This window comes from Quercus suber, unplaced genomic scaffold (genome assembly GCF_002906115.3).
Source record: "Quercus suber isolate HL8 unplaced genomic scaffold, Cork oak 2.0 scaffold_813, whole genome shotgun sequence".
Taxonomy (NCBI): Eukaryota; Viridiplantae; Streptophyta; class Magnoliopsida; order Fagales; family Fagaceae; genus Quercus; species Quercus suber.
In genome coordinates, this window is record NW_027070245.1 from 201,693 (window position 1) to 225,491 (window position 23,799).

General features: G+C 35.6%; 1 long non-coding RNA gene and 1 pseudogene across 1 annotated transcript; one reads left to right on the top strand and one right to left on the bottom strand.

Annotated features, from left to right (window-relative positions):
- Window positions 1–3,114: 3,114 nt before the first annotated feature.
- Window positions 3,115–22,846, bottom strand: LOC136064969 (G-type lectin S-receptor-like serine/threonine-protein kinase At4g27290; annotated as a pseudogene).
- LOC136064970 (uncharacterized) lies at window positions 9,171–9,725 on the top strand. Its single transcript, XR_010626624.1, has 3 exons — window positions 9,171–9,244; window positions 9,356–9,422; window positions 9,595–9,725. It is a non-coding gene; the product is annotated as an uncharacterized LOC136064970 (long non-coding RNA).
- Window positions 22,847–23,799: the final 953 nt, after the last annotated feature.

Here is a 23,799-nt window from a genome sequence, read left to right on the forward strand (position 1 = left end):
AAACCATCATTGCAAACCAAACCAAAATCCCATATATTCCAAGAAATCAATTTTTAAAAAATCACCATCGAAGCCTTCAACGGAGCCATCGTCGGAGCCACTAACGAAGCCACACACAGCACATAAACCCAGAAGAACCACCATAAAATAACCAAGAGAACCCACCAATCTCCACACCACAACTCCACTTGACCCACACAGCCCACCGATCCAAACTCGTGCCACCACAATCTCTGATCTCCACCAATCCACATAGTGACCATGCTGTGACCACGCCGATCGCCATGCCGCGACCACTCTGAATCCAACCCAGCTCTAGCGCAAGCTCTGAGAGAGAGAGAGAGAGAAGAGGGAGGAGCTCTGTTAGAGAGAGAAGAAATGAGAGACAAAAGTGAGAGAAAACAAAAGGTAAAAAGAAATAAAATAAAATATTTTGGTTTACAATTATGCTACAATGTCATCATACATTTAAGATGGCACTGTAGTACAATTGCAAAATTTTGCAAGATCGAGTAATGAGCTATTTTTGTGTCTTGATGCTAAAATATACTACTAAATGTAAATGCTCTTATAACGAGCAAAGACTAGATCATAGAAGGCCGTGCCTTGATTTAGGCATGTGGTTGTTCTTTTGAGCATTGGTACATTAACAATGACTGGCTTGTTAGAAAACTCCACTTTTTTTTTTTTTTTTTTATTCTTTTGTGAACAAATATTTCCTGCTGTATTGTTAATTTGGTACTCTCTTTTACAGATGTCGTATTTTTTGTAGTTTGTCTTCTGGCGGACTATTTTTGACAAGATTGTGGAAGGTTGACAAGAGGAATGGAAAGGCAATGTTATGAAAGATTTTACCATATTTGGGAAGTGGAATACTTTGCACTCCCCATATATTGAATTATCAAAAAAAAGAAAAAAAAAAGGAAAAAGAATTATCCTAGAAATTATATAGCAGGATTACGTTACATTTTCTGATTGAAAGAGATAAATAAAGAAAAATGCTACAATACAACATTTTTCATAATAAATCCTGATTGTCATGCTATTTCTGATTCTAATCTGAATCACTACTGACACATTACTTTTTTGTCCCACCAATAATAACTTAACACCTAAAATTTATTATGAAATTATTGTAAAAATATTATGAACGTAATTACGTAACATTTTTCATAATAAAAATGTAGCTCATCACACATTTAATTGGGAGCCAGATTTTTGTTTATTTGTTTTTGCTTCCGTATTTAATGGGAGCAGGGCCAGTAGGAACTTTGACTAGGTGTGAAGTTTGATCTAGGCTTACAGACAGTGAGAGACTTGTGTATTACGCGAATGGTTGAAAAATCACGTCTCCTCCCATATGATGGAATTTATTCTCAGACTCACTACAATATACTAAAGTTTATTGGGCAGATTTTCTATTTTAGTTTGTCTCACCATGGCTGTACCGTAACTCTTTGCAAATCCCCTAATGACTACCAAATATCTCACATATTATGGAATGGTAACTAAGCTATAGATAAATGCAAACTAAAGCGCCAATATTGTCAAGTTCGAGTGGGGACCTGGAAAAAAAAAAAATAGACATGTAAGAGACGTGTGCTAATTGATTGCTAGTTCTTAAAAACTTTGATTCCATATTATAAGTTGAAGACAAAACCTTATAGTAATAGCGGAGCTCTTATTTGGACAAATATCCCTATCGAGTATCAACATGCACCGGCCGCTATTGACTTCTATGCCTGTGTTCAGTGACAAAACCTTCCTCAACTTTGACCCGTGGGCTAATAATTTCCACATCTCTAAAATAGATCGAGGATTTTCGGTGAGCCAACTGTTTAACCGAAGCTGATATGGGTCCACATTGGATGGGGGGACCTATCCAATATGAGATGTAATAGAATATTCTCATGCAAACGTCGCATAAGCTACAAATTGTTGGTAATGACAATGTGATCAGATAAAATGATGACTAACAATAAGCTAATACATTAAAAAAATTTACATTCTTTTCTCTCCACTTTTGCTTTCACTACTTTCATATCTGCCATTGTTACCAAACAACTAGTACAAAGTGGACCAACAGTGTCAAGTGGGACAAGCTAGAACTCAATTGGTTTAAGCTCAACACAGATTGGTTGCTAGCAGAAGTTGGAGGTCTTATTAAAAATCATCGAGGAATGTGGTTAAACTGCCACAATTAGAGATCATCGAGGTCTTTCTAGAGATTGTCTTAATTATGTATTCAGTCGCAGGTTGTTGAAGTGGAACATGATGCAAGGATTGTAGTTGATATGCTAATAATGTTCTATCTTCAATTGTGGCTAATTGTAGGGAGCTTATAAGTTATAACCAAAATTCAGTCGCAAGTTTGTTTAGATACTGCTTATTGCTAAAAACTGAAAACTTTTTGCTGAAAACACTATAGCAAAATAATTTTTAAATGTGTGAATAGTGCCATGAGATCCAGTTTTAACTTAACATTTGCTGAAATCTGTACTTGTGAGTCTCATGCACAGTGCACGAGACCCACAAAAAAATGCCAAACATAGACTTTCATTTTTTAGTGCAATCCAAACTCAACCTTAGTATGCATTTGGCTCAAGCTTAAAAAGCTAGCTTGTTTTACTATTTAGCTTATTTTTGCTACTATTTATGGGTCCTTTTGCACTTTTTAGTATTATTTATGAGTCGTACTGTATTATTTTAGTTAACTTTTAATTTTATCTACAGTATTTTCAGCAAAAAATTTTCAATTTCAATAAAATAAGCGAGTCTCAAGCAGGCCCTAAGTACAATAGACCACGATTGTCCATTGCTTCAAGGAAACCAATAAGTGTGGATATGACCTAGCACGAAAAGGGACCAATCTGAAACTATGTTTTGTTATTTTCTTAAAACCCTCCTAGTGTATTAATGCTTTTTAAATGCTATGGGCATGTCCTATGGACATGGCTTTTTGATTTAATGAACTTGGCTGCCAAAAAGAAGAAAAAAAGTTGACTTCATTTGAATAAAATGGACATAGCTTACTTGAGAGTAGGAACACAGTTAACAATATATGATGATGAATATAATTCTACATTGACAATTTTGTATGATATTGGCAAAAAATTGTTAGCGAGCCTCCAACAATGTGATTGTGATTTCATTGGTTGAAGAAGATTCGTGTTTACTTGTGAGAAATTGCCCTTCATTTGAATCCTTTTCCAAGAAGAAACCAGGTTGTTTGGGTTGAGGCAATGCACTCTCACTGCCTAGCATCACAACGACAGAAGATATGCTTGGTCTATCCTCAGGACGCTGTTGCACGCATAAGAGGCTTAGATGGATGCAACGCAATACTTCTGACATTGTGCATGATTCTCCTAAACATTCATCGAGCAATTCCAAAGGCCTGCCCTCATTCCACAATATCGATGCCTAAATAAAAGAACATAGTTGTCATTCATTTGTCCAACGTATCTAGATAAGTAATCTAATTATTTGATACTTACATGTCCAATAAGGTTATGCTTGTTGTTTGGATGATAAAACCCTCTACTTTTCTTCCCACTTATGATCTCCAACAATAAAATCCCAAAATTAAAGACATCAGATTTTGTTGAGAAGAGTCTGTCAAAAGCATATTCTGGTACCATGTAACCACTGCAGGGCATCACAAGTTTTAAGTAAAAATCAAGTTGGAAATGTAGATTTACATATAGATAATATCAATGAAACGTACTAAGTTCCAACCACTCTCTTTGTGTTTCCGTCTGACTGGTCTCCTCCAAAAGTTCTAGCCATGCCAAAGTCTGAAATTTTAGGACTCATCTCACCATCAAGTAAAACATTACTTGCCTTGAGATCTCTATGTATAATTCTCAATCTAGAATCTTGGTGAAGATATTGAAGGCCCCGGGCAATCCCACGTATAATGTGGAAGCGCTTGGACCAATCTAACAATTTGCCTTTTGTTTGATCTGGTAAGTATAAGGTTCAAGTTAATTATAAATACCCTTATTTCAACCAAAATTTGGAATATTCCTACGTTTTAAGAAATATTGATCACATAATTACACCAACTAGAAGAATGTATTAGGTTAAGGGATCCAAACCAAAAATGAAGGAGTCTAGGCCTTTGTTGGGCATCTATTCATAACTCAGTAGTTTCTCTTCTTGTTGAATGCAACAACCAAGAAGTTTTACAAGATTTCGGTGTTGAAGCTTGGAAATTAGTCTTACTTCATTTTTGAATTCTTTCAATCCTTGTCCAGAACTCCTTGAAAGCCTTTTGACAGCAATTTCTCGTTCATCTTCTAGTATACCCTGAAATTCTTATTTGCAGATTGCTAAAATTCTGAAAGCAAAACAAAATAAAAGAGTGCTTCATCATTTTAATTGCCTTTGTGCATCACAAACTTACCATGTAAACAGATCCAAAACCACCTTCACCAATCTTCTTGTTGATTGTAAAGTTCTCAGTGGCACAAACTATTATGGATAGGTCAAAGAAAGGGAGCTCAAGGTATTCGTTATGGCCTTCATTCAAGTTCATTGTTCTGATAATCCATAATTCCACTTCTCTCTGTTTATACTGAGATAGAAAAGAAATTCAGTAAAAAAAGAATAGGCGAGGAGTCCTTATGAGATAAAAGTTAAGATATAAAGGAAACTTAAAATAATAAGATTGGATATACATTCTAGTTAAGCTGGAAACAAAATCTCGTATTACTATCTTCTATCATGAAAGCATAATCTTCTTCATATCTTATAAAAACGATTTATTTCTCCCATAAAGATAGTATCCCACTTGAACAATGAGAAAAATACGAAAATAAATAAAATATGTAGCAGTACAAGTAGAGTGGTGCTTATATAAGTGATCTAAAATAAATCAAAGTACTTATCAAAAACAAACTATAAAGCTTTCAAAATTATATCTGTATCAGTTTAAGTCCAGTCTAATAAGCACTTTGCTATTTTAGTCATTCCTACATATATCTACGAAAATGAGTACCTTGGCTATTCAAGAATATCCACTTGCAGCATGGTTTTGTGCAATTAGTAAAAAAAATCTCACCACTTCAAATTAGACACAATGTTTTTGATGTGTCCCATCACCATTTTGACACTCTTAATTTAAAATTAAAAAAAAAAAAAAATATATAATTTTTTTTTTTTTTTGATGAGTAACTTGAGAATTTTTATTAAGAAAAAAAGCCAACCAAGAGCACTGGAAGTGTACTACAATGGCACAAATTAAGAACCTAGATTACAACAATCAATAAGATCGGGGAGAAATAAACAATAACAAGATAGCATAATTAAACTCCAAAGGAGGGTACAAAAAAGACAAGCTTAATGTCAAGAATAAACTATTCGTAATCCTCAAATCATCTAGCATTCTGTTCCCGCCATAAACACCAAAACAAACAATGCGGCACAAAACTCCATAAATCAATATTTCGATGTCTACTAAACCTGCCTTGCTAGGAAGCTAACAGCTCACTAACTTTATACGTCATAAACCAATGGATACCAAACAAACAAAATACCATAGAACTCAACTCATATGCTATAGGACAATGAAGAAGAAGGTGATCTACTGATACCCCACACCTTTTATACATAAAGCACCAATCTAGCACTGCAATATGCCTCTTTCAAAGATTATCTGTAGTTAAGATCGCTAATCTAAGAAAAGAGTGCTAATCTAAAAGGAAGCTTCAATTGCCACATCATTTTCCAAGGAAAACAAAGGACATGATAAGGAGATAAAGAGTGATAGAAATCTCGAACCTCGAAACCTATATTCATTGTTGGCTTCTAGCAAAGTTTGTCAACATGAACACCTCGCACCTTCATGGAAGAAATCACATCCAAGCCAATGAGCCTACCTCCCAATCCTACTCTAAATGACAAAATTGAAAGTCCCAATGAGGCCTCCCATTAGAGAAACGCATGACTTCCGACATAGAAGACTCCCTTGCCCGACTAACGCTATATAATTCTGGAAATGCTTCCTTAAGAGAACAGTCCTTACACCATACATCCTCCTAGAACTTTATACTAGTACCATCACCCACATCAAATCGAAGAAATTTGGAAAAGGCCAACCAACTACTTCTAATGGATTTTTGCACACTAACACCATAGGTCCCTAACACCAGTTTTGTGCACCAACCACCCCCACTATCCTCATATTTCACCTAAATGGATTAGAAATTTGCCCTGATATAATGGAGGAAAAATTTCTTTGTGTCAAATTACAATCCCTAGGATTAATGAACTTCAACCAAATTTGACCGATTGAATTTCAAATTACAGTCCTTAGGATTAATCAATTGTGAACAAATTTGACCAAGGGTTTATTGATGTCCAAATGTACATGTTTATTGTGATTATGTGTCAAATCAGTGAATTTCATCAATTCATGTCCAAACCCTAGGATTGACCAACTTTGTCTAAGTTTGGCTAAGGGTTTTCTAAGGTCCAAACGTACTTGTTTACCTAGATTAGGCATCAAACCAGTATATTCTATCGATTTACGGTCAAACTTCAAATTTGACTAATTTTGACCAAAGTCTAACTGGAGCTCTGTGGTCTGATCTGCGTGAATTTGGTTCCATTCTAAAAAGAATGAAAGAAAAAAAAATCAAAAATCAAAACGACTACTTGCAGGCTACAATCAAAGTTGGAACAAGCAAAATATCATGAAATTAAGGGAAAATGGCTCAAACTAGGGCCAACCGTTGTTGAATTGATGCAAACTGGAAACCATTGGAAAGATCACAGAAAAAAATAATAATAATAAAATAAAAACTTTGATCTTATATGCTTTGGACATGGATACTCCAAAAGACCCACTCACACTCACAAAAAATAATCAAAACTGGTTCAGGTTACGTTGCAGTGATCATGACTTTTCATGTCAAGAAATTAGAATTGCAACTTTGGCACTATTAAAGCTTTACAATGATAAGTCATTTGAGTTAAACGGACAACAAGAAGGTCGTTAATTAAGAGCATGAAAGTGGATGGATTCTATGGAAATCTTGGATTTCTTTTTCAAAATCAGACTGCACTAGAACCATTCCATGCAAAGTTGTTTTGAACCACACATAGTTCATCTGAAAAAAAATGTACTTTCTTAAAATATGTAAATTTTTCTAAAACGTTCTTAAACCATGCAAAATTTTCTACAACTTGGTTAAACTGATTTTTTACATGGAAGTTCAAATTGACGGTAATTTTATGTGAAAAATCTGAAAATTAAGAAAAGCATATTGTAAGTCCCAAAATCATCTCTCTCTTTCCCGATCTATCTCTCAATCTTTCTCTCTTTGATCTCTGATTTTGTTGTTGTTGTTGTTGTGGTGGTGTGGGTTGTGGTGTTTTGGTGGTTTTTGTGTTGTGTGGTGCTGGTGTGTGGGTGGTGGTGGATTCTCTGTGGGTGATGGTGTGTGGGTGCCGATGAATTTCCATAAAACACAGTAGAAATGTTTGAACGAACCAAACACCGGAATTGATTTTCCGTAAAACGAATTCTGAGGCAGCCAAACAGCCTGAATATATTTTCTTTTCTCGAAAATAGCATTTTCGGAAATGGGTTTAAGTTACACTTTTTATGGACTATTGATTATTATTAGATCTAAGGGTCAAAAAACACTCATAATAATAATGTCATTTTTACTCCCTAGAAATTAGTGATTTAGACATTAACTCTTATTATTAAAGGGGGAAAAAAAAACCACAGCATTGGTTTGACTCCATTGAACGATAAAAGCTTGCAACTCTAATCTCTGAGTTCAGTGGAGGAAACTGAATCGATTGAAGGAATTGTTCAGCTTGAAACTCAGCCACAACTTTGTAAAAGTCAGGTACCTCATAATTAATCATAGTTTGCTTGCCTTGGTTGTTTCGTTCTTTCCTAGAATTTCATATATTATGCACTGTAATCTCATATATTTAACTTTAAGATTCAAAACTGCAATAATTTTTGAAAAAAATTTACAAAATCAAGGAAACTCACAAGTGAAATATATGGGCACTACAACAAAATGTATTTTTAGTGACGAAAATTAGTGAGGAAATATTTTTCGTCACTAAAAATACAACTTTAGTGACGAAATGTGAATTTCGTCACTAATAATGAAAAAAATTATTACATTTAGCGACGAAAAATAAATTTCGTCGCTATTGTGATCTAAAAAATAAGCGCCAAGAAGGGAAACTTTGGCGCCAACTTAATTAATCTATAGTGACGAAATATTTCGTCGCTAAAAGTTAAAATTTTTAGTGACGAAATATTTCGTCACTGTAGGTATTGCTGTGGATAGTTTTAGTAACGAAAATATTTTCGTCGCTATAAGTAAGTATTAGTGATGAAAAATAGTCGTCACTAAAAATATAAAGGTTTTGCACTTATATGTTTTTAGCAACGAAATCACATTTCGTCACTAAAAGTATGCTTTAGTGACGAAATATGAATTTCGTCATTGAAAACAATAATAGATTTACCCTTATATGTTTTTAGTGACGAAATATGAATTTCGTCTCTAAAGCTTGGGTTCTTTAGTGACGAAACTGACATTCGTCACTAAAAAAAATAAAAAAGCACCTTTTGCGCCGACGAAATAAGCATTGGCGACGGAAAATAATTCGTCGCTAAAGCCCACAAAAACTACCTCAGCCCACTAAAAACACCTTTTCCAATTCCTTCATAACACATAGCTTCATAATTCTTTCCTAAAATATTCACACAACCCATCCTCTCTCAAAAGAAACCCATTCGCACGCCGTCGTCATCGTCGCCGATCGCGACGCTTCACCTTGACGCCGGCGACGCTTCAGACACCGGCGTCGCTTCCGATAGTGACGATTTACACGCCGGCGGCGCTTCTGCATGCACCATCGCCAAACCCAGCCTCACCGTCGCAGATCCTCTTACCGTTGCAGATCCTTGCCTTACCGTCGCCAATCCTCTCTTTACCATCGCCGATCCACCTGGCCTCACCGTCGCCAATCCACTTCGCTCATTTCAGCTCACGACGGTTCGCGACGGTTCAGCTCGCCGGCCGTTCGCGACGGTTCAGCTCGTAGCGAAGCTCGCCGGCCATTCGCGACGGTTCAACTCGTCAGCTGTTCGTGACGGTTCAGCTCGTCGCGAAGCTCGTCGACGGTTCAACTCGTCAGTTGTTCGCAACGGTTCAACTCGTCAGTTGTTCGCAACGGTTCAGCTAGCCGGCCGTTCGCGACGGTGAGTTTTCTTTTTCAAATATTCTGACTTAAAAAGTTAAACCTTTCTTTTATAGTTTCAACATTCAATCTTTTTTGAAATGAAATGCTCAACATTCAATCTTAGTTTCAGCATCTTTGACTTTGAGGCTCTAGTTTTTCAGTGTAAAGTTTTATGAGTTTCACTCCAAGCCTTCAAGGTCCGACAATCTCTCTCAACTTTTGCTTTAAGTTTTATGTATGTTTTGTGAATGTTGAAGTTCTTGATTTCCTGCTATGATAACGATTTTCAATTATTTTTGAACTATAATAGACTTGAACTATGTTAAAGAACAGGGTTTTGATTTGTATGGATAATGGATGGTTTTGCAGATTTAAGAGTTCAAGAATCTTGCTAGAAGAAAACAGGTATGTATGGGTTTTAAAGCATTTTGATTTTGGATTGGTTAAACGAGTATTGATTGTTTTAAAGCATTTTGGAGATTTGGGTTTTGATTTTTATATATGGGTTGTTCTGTTTTGGAAATTCATGGTTGTTGATGGGTGGATGGTGATCATTACAAAATGGGCATGGTTGGTTGGCGAGTTTATGTCTATTAGGTGGAAATTGATTTTGATTGCAAATTTATTCGATGGAAATCAACCACATTACATACCTTTTTCTATGACTGGTCTTTGTTTGTTGTATGGATTTGTCAAACTGCAAAAGAGAGTTGGAATTATTGAAATTTGCTAAAGAAGGTGTTTTAAATGTTGTGAGGGACTTTTTTGAGCATAATTTTGTATTTATCTTCCATTCAGTCAAATTGGGTTATCACTGTAGCTGGTTCAAATCCAGGTCCTTGGTGAGCATATGAGAATGTGATCTCAATATTTTTAAACCATTAAAATCCATAACCAACCAATAAGGAAATCCCCATCACATACATTTCACATTGATGATCGATTAGGATAGTCACCAAGGCTTCTTTGAATCTCTTTGATCATTGTTTTGAGCACATATTTTTCATTATCTCTTTGATCATTGGTTTGGTTTCCACATTGATACCAGTGTTAGATATATAGGTTTTTTTTTTTTTTTAATTAATTAATTAATTAATTTTTTTTTTTATTTTTTATAATAAGAGTAAATACCTAAATCACTAATTTCTAGAAAGTAATAATGACATTACTGTGAGTGTTTTTTGACCCTTAGATCTAATAGTAATCAATGGTCTATAAAAGGTGTAACTCTTATGAAGTTACACTAGGTGTAACTTAAACTCATCTCATATATATATATATATATAGAAACCTTGCATGCTAAACAAAATCAGTGAACCACCCTAACCACCGTTGAACCGTTCATAGTTCAACTTGTTCAAGTTAGTAACATTTTGCTAAGAAAACTTACAAAGGGCACACGCTGTGGGGATTCAAAGTTCAAACCTCAGGCATTTGCCCTTAAATTAGTGTCACGTACCATAAGGCAGTTTGTTTTTTTGTGACTTTAATTGAATAACTATTATATTTATTGTTCTCTTACAGGATTAACAGGTTTTTATTTTATTATATAACCTCTCTCTCTCAATATATTAGTACCATTGAATTTGTATTAACTAAATTTATTTGTGATTGAAGAATTGTGCTTTTGTATTTCAACGTGATATTTATGAATCTATTTATAAAATTGACTTATTTTAGATGAAACTACTTTATTCTTAAAGGACTACCAAACATTTTTTTTTAGCTTTATTATTTTCTATTAACCTAATAAAAATTGCTAAAATTCATTTGAAAGTTGTTTAAATTCCTTTAGATATTTTTCAGTCAATTTTGATAATTTTAACAAATGTAGCACAATTATTTGTATTTTAATTAACTAGTAAATTATATATCATTAAGATTCAACCAAACTTAAACCTTGGACCTTTCCATTTTTTGATTCTTTGAACAATTTGGTTTTTAAAACTTTGGCACAATGCCACTAGAGCATGTAGCAAGTGCACGTGAGTTGTATATCCCAAAGTTTTTCTCACATTAGTTTTCTGAATCTTAAACATTTACATAGTTAGTATTTAAACATTTTCTTAGGGTAGCACTATAATAAATATCTTTGCACGGCCCAAAGAACGGTGTCCAAAGTTGTGCATGCGTGGCATGAATAGGTCAAGGGCATCCTAATGGTAAGGTCATTTGCATTCAGAAGTGGCTAGACTATGGTAGATAAGGAATTACTTCTTTTGACAAGTAATTAGTGGTTCAAGAAATTGGTATTGCTTGGCAAAGAAGTAACATTCTATTCCTTACCCAGAGAGGAATCACATTAGGGTTTGGAGAAAAAAAGACCCAAAGACACATTCACGGATCCCAAGAAATCAGATCAGAATTCTAATTTTTATAAATCTTGATAGATAGAAACTGTCGAGAAGCTGTTGAGAAGGTGTCGAGCTTACCAGCTGGAACAGCTTTCTAAACCTCGACACATACTAGCTGTCGAGCTTTAGTAACCTTACACTTTCAGCTTGTTTTCTTGGACAGACTTGAAGGCTTCCACACTTGATCTTGAAATATAGTTTCTTGAAGTATTTCAACACATCTTAGATCTACCCAATTACAAGTAAAGTGCATTTTGTCAAAGGATTAGCCAACTACATAAAAGAATGACATATATTCTTTAACAAGTGAAACACATATGTCCTAACAATCTCCCCCTTTGGCAATCCGTGACAAAACCACAACAAAGAAATGAACATATGAAAGAAGTCATAAATCACTCAACTCATATTCACTTGTTGAATACAATAAAATCTATCATAAGAAGAGAGTTTATGGCAAGTAAACTTTGACAACCTGTATATCTGAAACACTTTAAACAAAACTTATTAAGGCATCTTGTGTGAAACAAAAATAATAGATTGCATACAAGTATAAGAAACATGTGTATAAAGATAGAGAAGAAACAACATATGTAGAGGTAGGTGAAAGAAATATACATCCACATATAGAGAAAATAAGTACAATTTATGTAAAAACTGGTCACAAGACCTAATATACAATAACAATGTATCTAAAAAGTAGAAAAGAAAAAGATACATCATATCCTCACTACATCTCTCAAGTATCAACATTCTCCCTAACAAAATGTCCTATACTAACTCTCCCTCTAAGATGACTACTCTCATATCCCAAAATTACTCCCCTTTTTTGTCACGAGTGACAAAGGGTAGAGTGTCAAGTAGACATCTCATCAGTAGAGCTAACATCTCCATTATCATCATCCGAAGCATCATTGTCCTCATCATCATCATCCTCAGAGTTAAAAGCCACTGGAGGAGGTGGTGAAGGAGTAGCCTCAAGAGCAAAACCACCTATGGTCGCCTGTCGTCGTGCAATACGACCAACACGAACATTCACCTGATACAACTCAGTAGAGAGTGTATCAAGGCGAGCATCCATGTGCTGCAACTGCGCCATGATGTCGCTAAAGGACACATCGCTCATGGAGGAAGAAGGAGCGGATGTAGATGGAGCAGATTGAGATGGAGCTGAACGGGAGGGAGGAGTGGAATCTAGCTGTCTTGACCTAAACTGTGCCTCACTATGTTTTACAGTAGCGACATCTATGGAACAAATGAAAGTGAAATGGTCAGACACGGGAAAAGGGACGAAAAAATGACGTAGAATCCTCGTGATAGCAGAAGGAAAGATAAGCTTATTATGGGTCACCGCATCCAAATGAACATCTATAATAGGACAAAATGAAATGAGAAGGAAAATCTATGGTAAGATGCTCAAGGGGAGATAACAAAAATCAAGCTCGAGACTTTGTGATGGAGTTGTAGTGAGAAAGCGAATGAAGTACAAAAGTCATCACCATATTTAAGAATCTAAGACCTTTAGCAAAAGGCTGACATGATGTAAACTGATGCTCATACCACTCCGAAGGGCGCTCATAGAAGCAGGTATGAGCTCATCCTTGGACACAGTCCACAGACGCTCACAGGAAGGATAGTCAGGAAACTCTATCTTAGGAACCCAAAGCACATCCGCAACAAGCTGCGGTGTGATAGGGATGCGTGTACCTCGAACGTGAGTGAAGAAAAGAGGTATTGAATGATCAATCTTGTGCATGTTGGAGTAAAACTCCTGAATAAGCATGAGAGGACATGTGACCAAGACGTCACACAGTGACTCCCCTCCCCTATTGTGAATGACAGAGGGAAGATCAGTGTTGGCGAAGTCTGCCAAAATGACTTGGCGTTCTGAATGAACACCTCGTCTAGAGAAGTTCTCCGAGAATGCCTTGTGGGCATCATCATCATGGAACCAAAGATTAAGAGGAGCAGAATTAGAAGAGGAGGAAGCTCCGGAACGAAGAGGGTTCCGAGCCGGAGTAGATTTACGCTTAGGTGCCATAGACACTACTAACGTAAATAGAATGAGAGAGAGAGAGAGAGAAAGAGACAATCAGAAAAGTCCCAAGCAATTCAAATATATCAAATATATTGAATAGAGAGTACGTATGCATGGGGAATGCATGAACATGTGACATGCAAAAGAAATTTCATCATGGGCTCAGCCCAATCCAAACCTACCAGCACATAAACATATTACATACATCTAAATGCATGAAAATACCATTATAATGCAAATGTGATGCAATGCATGAGATTTTGAACACTTTTAAATGAAAACCCATCCCAAAATTTCAAGAAACACTCATTAATTTTGAAAAACTCCAAAATTTTCAGAAACCCTAAAACCTAAAGATCTTTTTTTTTTTTTTTAATTTAATTTATATATATATATATATATAAGTAACGTAAGAATTTTTATTAAGAAAAAAAGCCAACCAAAAACACTGGAAGTGTACTACAACGATACAAATTAAGAACCTAGATTACAACAATCAATAAGATTGGGGAGAGATAAACAAGAACAAGATGGCATAATTAAACTCCAATCAAGGAGGGTATGAAAAAGACAGACTTAGCTTCAAGAATAAACCGTTCACAATCCTCAAATCATCTAGCATTCTGTTCCCACCATAAACACCAAAACAAACAATGCGGCACAAAACTCCAAAAATCAATATTTCGATGTCTACTGAACCTGCCTTGCCAAGAAGCTAACAGCTCACAACTTTATACGCCATAAACCAATGGATACCAAACAAACAAAATACCATAGAACTCAACTCATATGCTATAGGACAATGAAGAAGAAAGTGATCCACTGATTTTCCACACCTTTTATACATAAAGCACCAATCTAGCACTGCAATATGCCTCTTTTAAAGATTATTTGTAGTTAAGATTGCTAATCTAAGAAAAGAGTGCTAATCTAAAAGGAACCTTCAATTTCCACATTATTTTCCAAGGAAAACAAAGGACATGATAAGGAGATAAAGAGTGATAGAAATCTCGAACCTCAAAACATATACTCATTGCTGGCTTCTAGCAAAGTTTGTCAACACCAACACCTCGCACCTTCGTGGAAGAAGTCACATCCAAGCCAATGAGCCTACCCCCCAATCCTGCGCTAAAAGACAAAACTGAAAGTCCCAATGAGGCCTCCCATTAGAGAAACGCATGACCTCCAACATAGAAGACTCCCTTGCCCGACTAACACTATCCAATTCTGGAAATGCTTCCTTAAGAGAACAATCCCTACACCATACACTCTCCTAGAACTTTATGCTAATACTATCACTCACATCAAACAGAAGAAACTTAAAAAAGACCAACCAACTACTTCTAATGGGTTTCCGCACACTAACACCGTAGGTCCCTAACACTAGTTTTGTACACCAACCACCCCCACTATCCCCATATTTTGCCTAAATGGATTAGAAATTTTCCCGGATATAATGGAGGAAACATTTATTTGTGTCAAATTACAATCCCTAGGATTAATGAACTTCAACCAAATTTGACTGATTGCATTTCAAATTACAGTCCTTAGGATTAATCAACTGCGAACAAATTTGACCAAGGGTTTATCGATGTCCAAATGTACATGTTTATTGTAATTATGTGTCAAATCAGTGAATTTCATCAATTCATGTCCAAATGTTTTCTAAGGTCCAAACGTACTTGTTTACCTAGATTAGGCATCAAACCAGTATATTCTATCGATTCAGGGGCAGAGCCACCTTATGCATTGGGGGGGCCATGGCGCCCCTCCAAAATTTTTTAAAACCTCTCTAATTATAGGTAAAACTAGGCTAGAATCATTTTGAGTTAAGAGTTGGCCCCCACAAAATTAAAAGATTGGGCCCCCCTCCAACACATCACTCATAAAATTCTTCCCACCTCAAATCCCAACTTTGCAATCATAAAAATTAACTCCTTTTGTCTTTTCCATTCTTCCCTAAAGCATGATAGCCACATCCATATATTTTTAGTTTTTAGTTATTCAATTTTTGTGAAGGGATAAAACAGAGGTGTAGTACATCAAATTACCTGATTAAAATCATATGTGTTGAATTTAATTGTCTGTAAAAATAATAACATTATTTGTATTTTATTGGTCATGTTAAATATGTGCTTGAATTTAATTGAAGAACCTAAGTGTAATTAAATTTTGTATTTTCTCAAAACTATTACAATATCCCTTTCCACTTAAAAACCACTGAAAAGACTCTCCTCCTCACATGGTGCTCTCTCTTCAATTACTCTTCATTAACTTTTCCATGGGATGCTCTCACATAATCACATTTTCATTAGTTTCTCCCTCTTCCTTAACAAAGAGTTTTTTTTTTTTTTTTTTTTTAAACTAAGCAAATATTGAGAAATACCAACTTCTTCTTTTTCTTCTTCTTTTGCAGTTTTGTTGTATACTTATATTTGATTTCTATGACTATTATGGACTTATGGTTTTTCAAAAAATAGGAGAAACTCAAGAAAAAAAGACTTAAGATGCTCAATTGGTCGATTAACTTGTTAGTATTTTGATATCTGAGTGCTATAGAATTACAGCAACAAAAAAATTCTATCAATAATCTTGTGTTATAAAATTAATGTACTTTGAGTTTTTCATTGAATTGCAAATCAAAATGATAGTTTTACTTTGGCCTTCCAAGCAAAAATTCTTGGCTACGCCCCTGTATCGATTTATGGTCAAACTACATATTTGACTAATTTTGACCAAAGTCTAACTAGAGCTCTATTGTCTGATGGCGTGAATTTGGTTCCATTCTAAAAATAAAAAAAATAAAAAAAATAAAAAAATAAAAATCGAAACGACTATTTGCAGGCTACAATCAAAGTTGGAACAAGCAAAATATCATGAAATTAAGGGAGAATGGCTCAAACCAGGGCCAACCGTTGTTGAATTGATGCAAACTGGAAACCATTGGAAAGATCACAGAAAATAAAATAAAATAAAAACTTTGATCTTATATGCTTTGGACATGGAAAATCCAAAAGACCCACTGACACCTACAAAAAATAATCAAAACTGGTTCAGGCTACGTTGCCGTGATCATGACTTTTCATGTCAAGAAATTAGAAGTCCAACTTTGGCACTATTAAAGCTGTACAATGATAAGTCATTTGAGTTAAACGGACAACAGGAAGGTCGTTAATTAAGAGCATGAAAGTGGATGGATTCTATGGAAATCTTGGATTTCTTTTTCAAAATCAGACTGCACTAGAACCATTCCACGCAAAGTTGTTTTGAACCACACATTGTTCATCTGAATAAAATGTACTTTCTTAAACTATGTAAAATTTTCTAAAACTATCTTAAACCATGCAAAATTTTCTACAACTTTGTTAAACTGAATTTTTACATGGAAGTTCAAATTGTCGGTAATTTTATGTGAAAAATCTGAAAATTAGGAAAAGCATATTGTGAGTCCCAAAATCATCTTGGGGTACTAAATGTGCACACTAAGTTGCCATAAATTGCTTAATGATATTTCAAAAGGCATGCACTTCAAAAAACTAGTATTACCGCGCATCTTTAGTGTGGTGGTCACTACACAAGTATAAGTGTTTGTGAAATGTGGGGACAAGGACTGAGGTTTAAGTTTTCAAGAATGAGATTTATATACATATATACTTAAATTAGGTTAAAGTAAAAATTCTATCTTGTAAAAATAAAAAATAAAAAAATAATAATAATAACTAGTCAAAATTCTGTACAACTGGGCTAAGCCCGATTTTTTTGAGGAAGTTTGGATTATCAGGTCTTTCGCACTAAAATGGAAAGCCGACAAAAATCTATGATTGGGTCAAAATTGCCTCACCAACTACCTAACTTCACAAGACTATAACCTTAGGATCATTGTACAAAACTACACAAATGTGGAGGCACTAGAAATTAGGTTTCATAAACTTTCCAAGGACACCAAGACCACCCAACGAAGGCCTTGACTAGTTGAGAAGACTATTTTAGGCAGAATATTTAAGGTGCACAAGGTTTATGACCTGCTCAGCAACACCAAGCATGGCTCAACCAATCGCTCCATGACCTATAAATAATCTTGTTCTATTCATCACAGAGCATTGAGGGCTGATCAAGCGAAGCCCACTGGACGGCATGACTAATGGGTTCTAAACCCAAACCGGACTGCCCAATCTGATTGGGTTTACCACAAAGCGAAAACGAATCCGATATATATATATAGAAACCCTGCATGCTAAACAAAATCAGTGAACCACCCTAACCACCCCGTTGAACCGTTCATAGTTCAACTTGTTCAAGGTAGTAACATTTTTTTAAGAAAACTTACAAAGGGCACACGCTGTGGGGATTCAAACCTCAGGCATCTGCCCTTAAATTAGTGTCACGTACCATAAGGCAGTTGGTTTTTTTTTTGTGACTCGAATTGAATAGCTATTATATTTATTGTTCTCTTACAGGATTAATAGGTTTTTATTTTATTAGATAACCTCTCTCTCTCTCAATATATTAGTACCATTGAATTTGTATTAACTACATTTATTTGTGATTGAAGAATTGTGCTTTTGTATTTCAACGTGATATTTATGAATCTATTTATAAAATGGACTTATTTCAGAAGAAATTGCTTTATTCTTAAAGGACAACCAAACAAATTATTAATTTTTTTTTAGCTTTATTATTTTCTATTAACCTAATAAAAATTGCTAAAATTCATTTGAAAGTTGTTTAAATTTCTTTAGATATTTTTCGGTCAATTTTGATAATTTTAACAAATGTAACACAATTAATTGTATTTTAATTAACAAGTAAATTATATATCATTAAGATTCGACCAGACTCAAACCTTGGACCTCTCCCTTTTCTGATTCTTTGAACAATTTGGTTTTTAAAACTTTGGCACAATGCCACTAGAGTGTGAAGCAAGTGCACTTGAGTTGTATATCCCAAAGTTTTTCTCACTTTAGTTTTCTGAATCTTAAACATTTACATAGTTAGTATTTAAACATTTTCTTAGGGTAGCACTATAATAAATATCTTTGCACGGTCTAAGGACTAGTGTCCAAAGCTGTGTGTGTGTGGCATGAATAGGCAAGGGCATCCTAATGGTAAGGTCATTTGCATTCAGAAGTGGCTAGACTATGGCAAATAATGAATTACTTCTTTGACAAGTAATTAGTGGTTCAAGAAATTGGTATTGCTTGGCAAAGAAGTAACATTCTATTCCTTACCCAGTGAGGAATCAGAGTGGGAGTCATACATATTAAGGATTTGGTGTCATTTGCCCATAAGGTTCTCTTACACGGGGAGAGAAGAAGAGTCTTTGAAGATCATGGAATAAGTTTTTTTGAAGAGTATATGAGTTAAAAATATATCTATTTCTTGAGTGGGAGAGCATAATTGGAAGAATTAGAGCTTTGGAATTGTGAATGTTGTTTGTGAGAGCATATTAGTTTTTGTGTGTGGTTAAATTAAGTGTCATTGTATCCTATGTCATTAACAATGGATTTTGGTTGATATACAAATGAGTGTATGATTGAAAAAGGCCAAAGCATGTCAAATATTGTATTGTGTGAATGCTTTTATTTCTTGTTTGTGTGTATTTGCTTCTGACACGAAATTAGAACCCAAAAAATTGTCCAAAGTTTGCTTAGTCTAATGACACTGTTTAGTCTGTGAAATTCTTTTGAAGTGCACTGAAACATTTAACATGATTGTAGTATACCTAACCTCATACCAATCCTCGTTCCAAATTTTGTATTATCAAATGGAAATAAGTAGATTTCGCATATTGACAAAGAGATCCTGTTTAAAAGCAAAAGGCCTATCAAGTGATTCCATAGGAGAATACTACCATATGTATGCAATGGTTTGAAGGGTAAAGTTATTTTACCTTTTAAGTTTGTTCTGCTTCTGCAAATGAAAAGGCCAACTAAGATCATTCCACAAACCGCAGCAAGAGTGGCAGCAACTACCACTGCTCTCTTTATCTTATGAACATGACTTGCCCCTTCATGGTTGAAATTGACACAGCAAAGAAAAATGTAGTTAAACTAAAGCTAATGGATATGAAACTGAAAGGAAAGGACTGCAGGAAACAAAATCAAATCAGAATAAAAAGCGTAATGGAAACAATAAGTAGCTTCAATAAGAAGTTTATTACAAAATTAACTTCATACCTAGCTCTGAAGCCGGCATTCTGATGCATAGATCTTGCCTACCAGAAGGAAACTGTCTAATATCCATTAGATCACCAAACCACATGGCACAGCCACTACCACTTCCTCTGATATCTGAGTTTGTATAAGCCATACATGAACAGTTGTTCAAGCACTTGGCCGTGCATTCATTGAGGCTCATTCTTTGATTCACCCAAGAATATGTAGTATCTGGCCATTTCAAATCAACAAATTTGAGAAATCCATCTTTATGGCAGCTCAGAGGTTTATTGCGCACACAACCTTGAGACCAGTCCATTAAGCTCCATTTTTCCGGTAATTTAGGCTTGAATCCTTGTAAACATTGGCAGACCGGTGATCCACTAATGATACAATTTCCATTGGATCCACAAAGGCCGTAATAGTCACAATAGTCTCTAGGTACTGATGTATAGCGGTGCCAAACTTGACTAGCTTCAATCCATATGTAGCACTCACGTGTATTGCTAGTTTGAGGTTGTAGGTATAGTACACTACATACTCTAGAAACAAAGAAGTAATCATAAATCGGATTGGGCTTTAGATCCGGTGAACCACTGAACTTAAGACCATTCCATGGGCCTGTACGGTAGAACTTGCTGGTCCCTTTCCGAATAACAGGCTCAGGGTATGGATGCATTTCTTTTCTTTTTTTGATACGGGATGCATTTCTATCCCATATGTGAAATCCCCAGGAGATGGATCATCTGGACTTTTCCATGCTGTAAGAGCATTAGCATTGGCAAATGCTAAAGCCAAATCTAAGGAATATTTAGCATTTTTGGTCTCAAAACCAGCTGCATCAGAGGATTGCAAACAGCACTATTGCAAATTTTTTTGCAATAGTACTACAGTGCAATTCTAAACATAGAATTGCACTATTCACAGTATTGCAAAAAAAATATATATATTTTACTCCTTTTATACCCGAAATTTCTCTCTCATCCCTCTCATTTTTTCTGTTCTCTTCTCTCTCTTCTTTCTCTGTTTCTCCATCTACTTTCTCATCTCTGAAGCTTTGCCGAAATTTCTCACCCATCTCACACGGCCTCTCTCTCATATCTCATCGCACGACCTCTCTCTCATTGCACTGGTGCTGGGATTTGGATTTTTGAGGTTGGAGGTTGGATTAGTGTGGATCGGCGACCTGGGTTTGGATCGGTGGGCTGGGATCGGTTGATGGCGAGCTCCGATGGTGGCTCCGGTGGCTTTGGGGATATTTTTTTTGAATGGGTTTGCTCTGGTGGCTCCGGTGATGATTTTTTTTGAATGGGTTTGCTCTGGTGGCTTTGGGGATGATTTTTTTTGAATGGGTTTGCTCCGGTGATGATTTTTTTGATCGGTGTGTGTGTGGTGATGGGATGCTCTGTGTGTGGGTTTGCTCTGTGTGTGGCTCTCTGTGTGGGTTTGAATGATTTTTTTTGAATGGGTTTACTCCGGTGGCTTTGGGGATGATTTTTTTTTTGAATGGGTTTGCTCCGGTGATGATTTTTTTGATCGGTGTGTGTGTGGTGATGGGATGCTGTGTGTGAGTGGCTGTCTGTGTGTGTGGGTTAGCTCTGTGTGGCTCTCTGTGTGGGTTTGAATGGGTTTGCTCTATGTGAGACTGTTGAAAAACCCAGGAAAATGATGTAGAACAGACAGCACATGCCTTCCTTGAACAGCAGGGGCGCAGGAAGTCACAACGCAGGATCAAAGGGGGGTGCCAGTAGGGGGCATCGGGGTAACAGTGTCGGAATTGCATGAAATTTGGCAGGTTAAAGGGAAACGACGTTCTGATCCAGATTCATGGCTATGAACGTCGCCAAAATTTAGGCGAATTCCTTCATTAAGGCCCCGATAACAGTGTTTTTGCTATTTATAGTAATATTTGTTTTTCCTTAATAACTTTTAGTTTACAAGTCAGAATAAGGTCCCGTCTGTTTTGGGACGACCCTTAAAGTCAGTAGTTTATGATTCTGCAATTAACTCAATTTTGCCATTTTTGGTAAAATTCGGTAATTTTGTCCCCTAATCGCTTAATTAGCGCGAATTAGGGTTATAAACGTTTTTTCTTAGTATTTATATGTTTTGTAGCCGTCAGAGGCAAATTAGACTATTATCAATAAACACAGACTTTTGTCAAATTTTCTTCTGGTGGATTCCAGTTTTATCTCCTTGTGGATTCAGGGAAACCCCTCGTGGATTCGAGGTTTACTACCAGAAACTAACAGTTTAGTTTCTGTTCCATCAAGAGAGCATCGTGTGTGTTTCTCTTCAGGCTTCCGCGACATCAGAAAAAATGGTTGAAAATAAATAATAAAGAAAGGATAAAAAATAATATTTTAATGAGTAAAAGAGTGAAATAGAAGTTTGGGGTGTAGGGGGTATTGTAAAATTGGATGTTATAATGATAAAGTGAGGTTTTAGAATGGTAAAATAGAGTAGCATTAGCATTTTCCAATGCTAATGCTCTAAGACGCCACTTAATACCTTTCCTAAAGTCCCATCCCATCTCAATTCCTGGTAAAAATGTATCAGACGGATAGTCAAAGCTTTCCCACAGAAAGATTCCTGAATTTCCATCTCTTAGTACAAGATTTCCAGAGTCTAGTAGCTGTAACATAGGATTCCTGGCTTGTTTTTGTAATCCTATCGACCAAACAACACTCTCATTCTTACTCATAAGAACAAGATTGCGTGTGATGTTTATTTTCAACAAGCCAGATGAGTCATTGATTGGGTTGAGTCGGTTTGCAACCCAAACAAAAGTTTTAACTGGGATACTCTTGTACCATATTCCCAAGTAGTGATTCTTGGAACTTCCAGGACTGAAGAAACCCAGTTCAAAGCTTCCATCTTTTCTGATCAGGGTACTTCCATCACTAATAGATTGAGATGGTGTAATGCTATCTATTGCAAAGGAGACTTTTAAGAACAAAAAGAGTAAATAAGTAAGCAGAAAAATAAAAGAAAGAATGCCCATTGATTGTTTAGTTTCACACCCCCTTGCTTATCACTCATACTTAAACAATGAGAAGGAAGAGCAATTTCAGATATGGTTACACACTGATGAAATCTGTCAATAGCGCCTCCTTGATTTTTCAACACTACGAATTTTCCACTAAACATGGATTTTTTTTTCTTCGTCAGTATAACCGTAGTCCACAAGTTAACAAAAGCAATTTTGTCTTGAAATTGAAAAAGACAGGTTCTTTTTCACATGGACTATGAGAGAATTCAAAGTTTTGTATTAGCTTTTGCACCCATTTGGCATTGTTGAACATTCACACCAGACTTTATTTCATTTTACATATTATTTATTTCTTTATTAATATTTCAAGACCCAAACCCAAAGCACCCACCCACCTGTTTTAAGGAATACCTTCACAATATACAACTTATTAAATTCTGATTCTCTTTGTGACAGAATTGAAAGAAACCAATTTTAAACACACTTATTACCATACTCATGTAAAAAATTTAAGCAAATGTTCACGTTAAAATTATTCAACAGAAAATAAATTAAAAATAATACTAATAATTCGAAGCCAAGAACAATAATGTATAAAAACAGGCACATAAGCCAATACCCATTTCAAGATTCAACTAAAATAACAAGTAAGAAATGATAAGAATGTCCACAACCAAAGAAACCGAACCAATCCCACACAGTCCCAAAAGGCTAACCAGAACGATCAAACCCACAGGTACGGCACCTGAAAATGGGCTTCTATCGGCGGCATTTGCAAAGGCACTTCCTTTCGTCAATGTGGTCAGTAGATGAACGGCTGGTCTAATCCTTCCTGAAAATGGCTTGAGCTCGATTGAGAGAGAGAGCCAAAGAGCTCTGGTGTGACTGTTTCTATTTATAAATTATTTTGTATACGTATGGTCTATTTAGATACCATTTATTGTTGAAATTACTATAACAAAATAATTTTTAAACTATAAATAGTGACCGTGGGACTCAGTTTTAAAATTATATTTACGTTTTTTCGTACTTGTA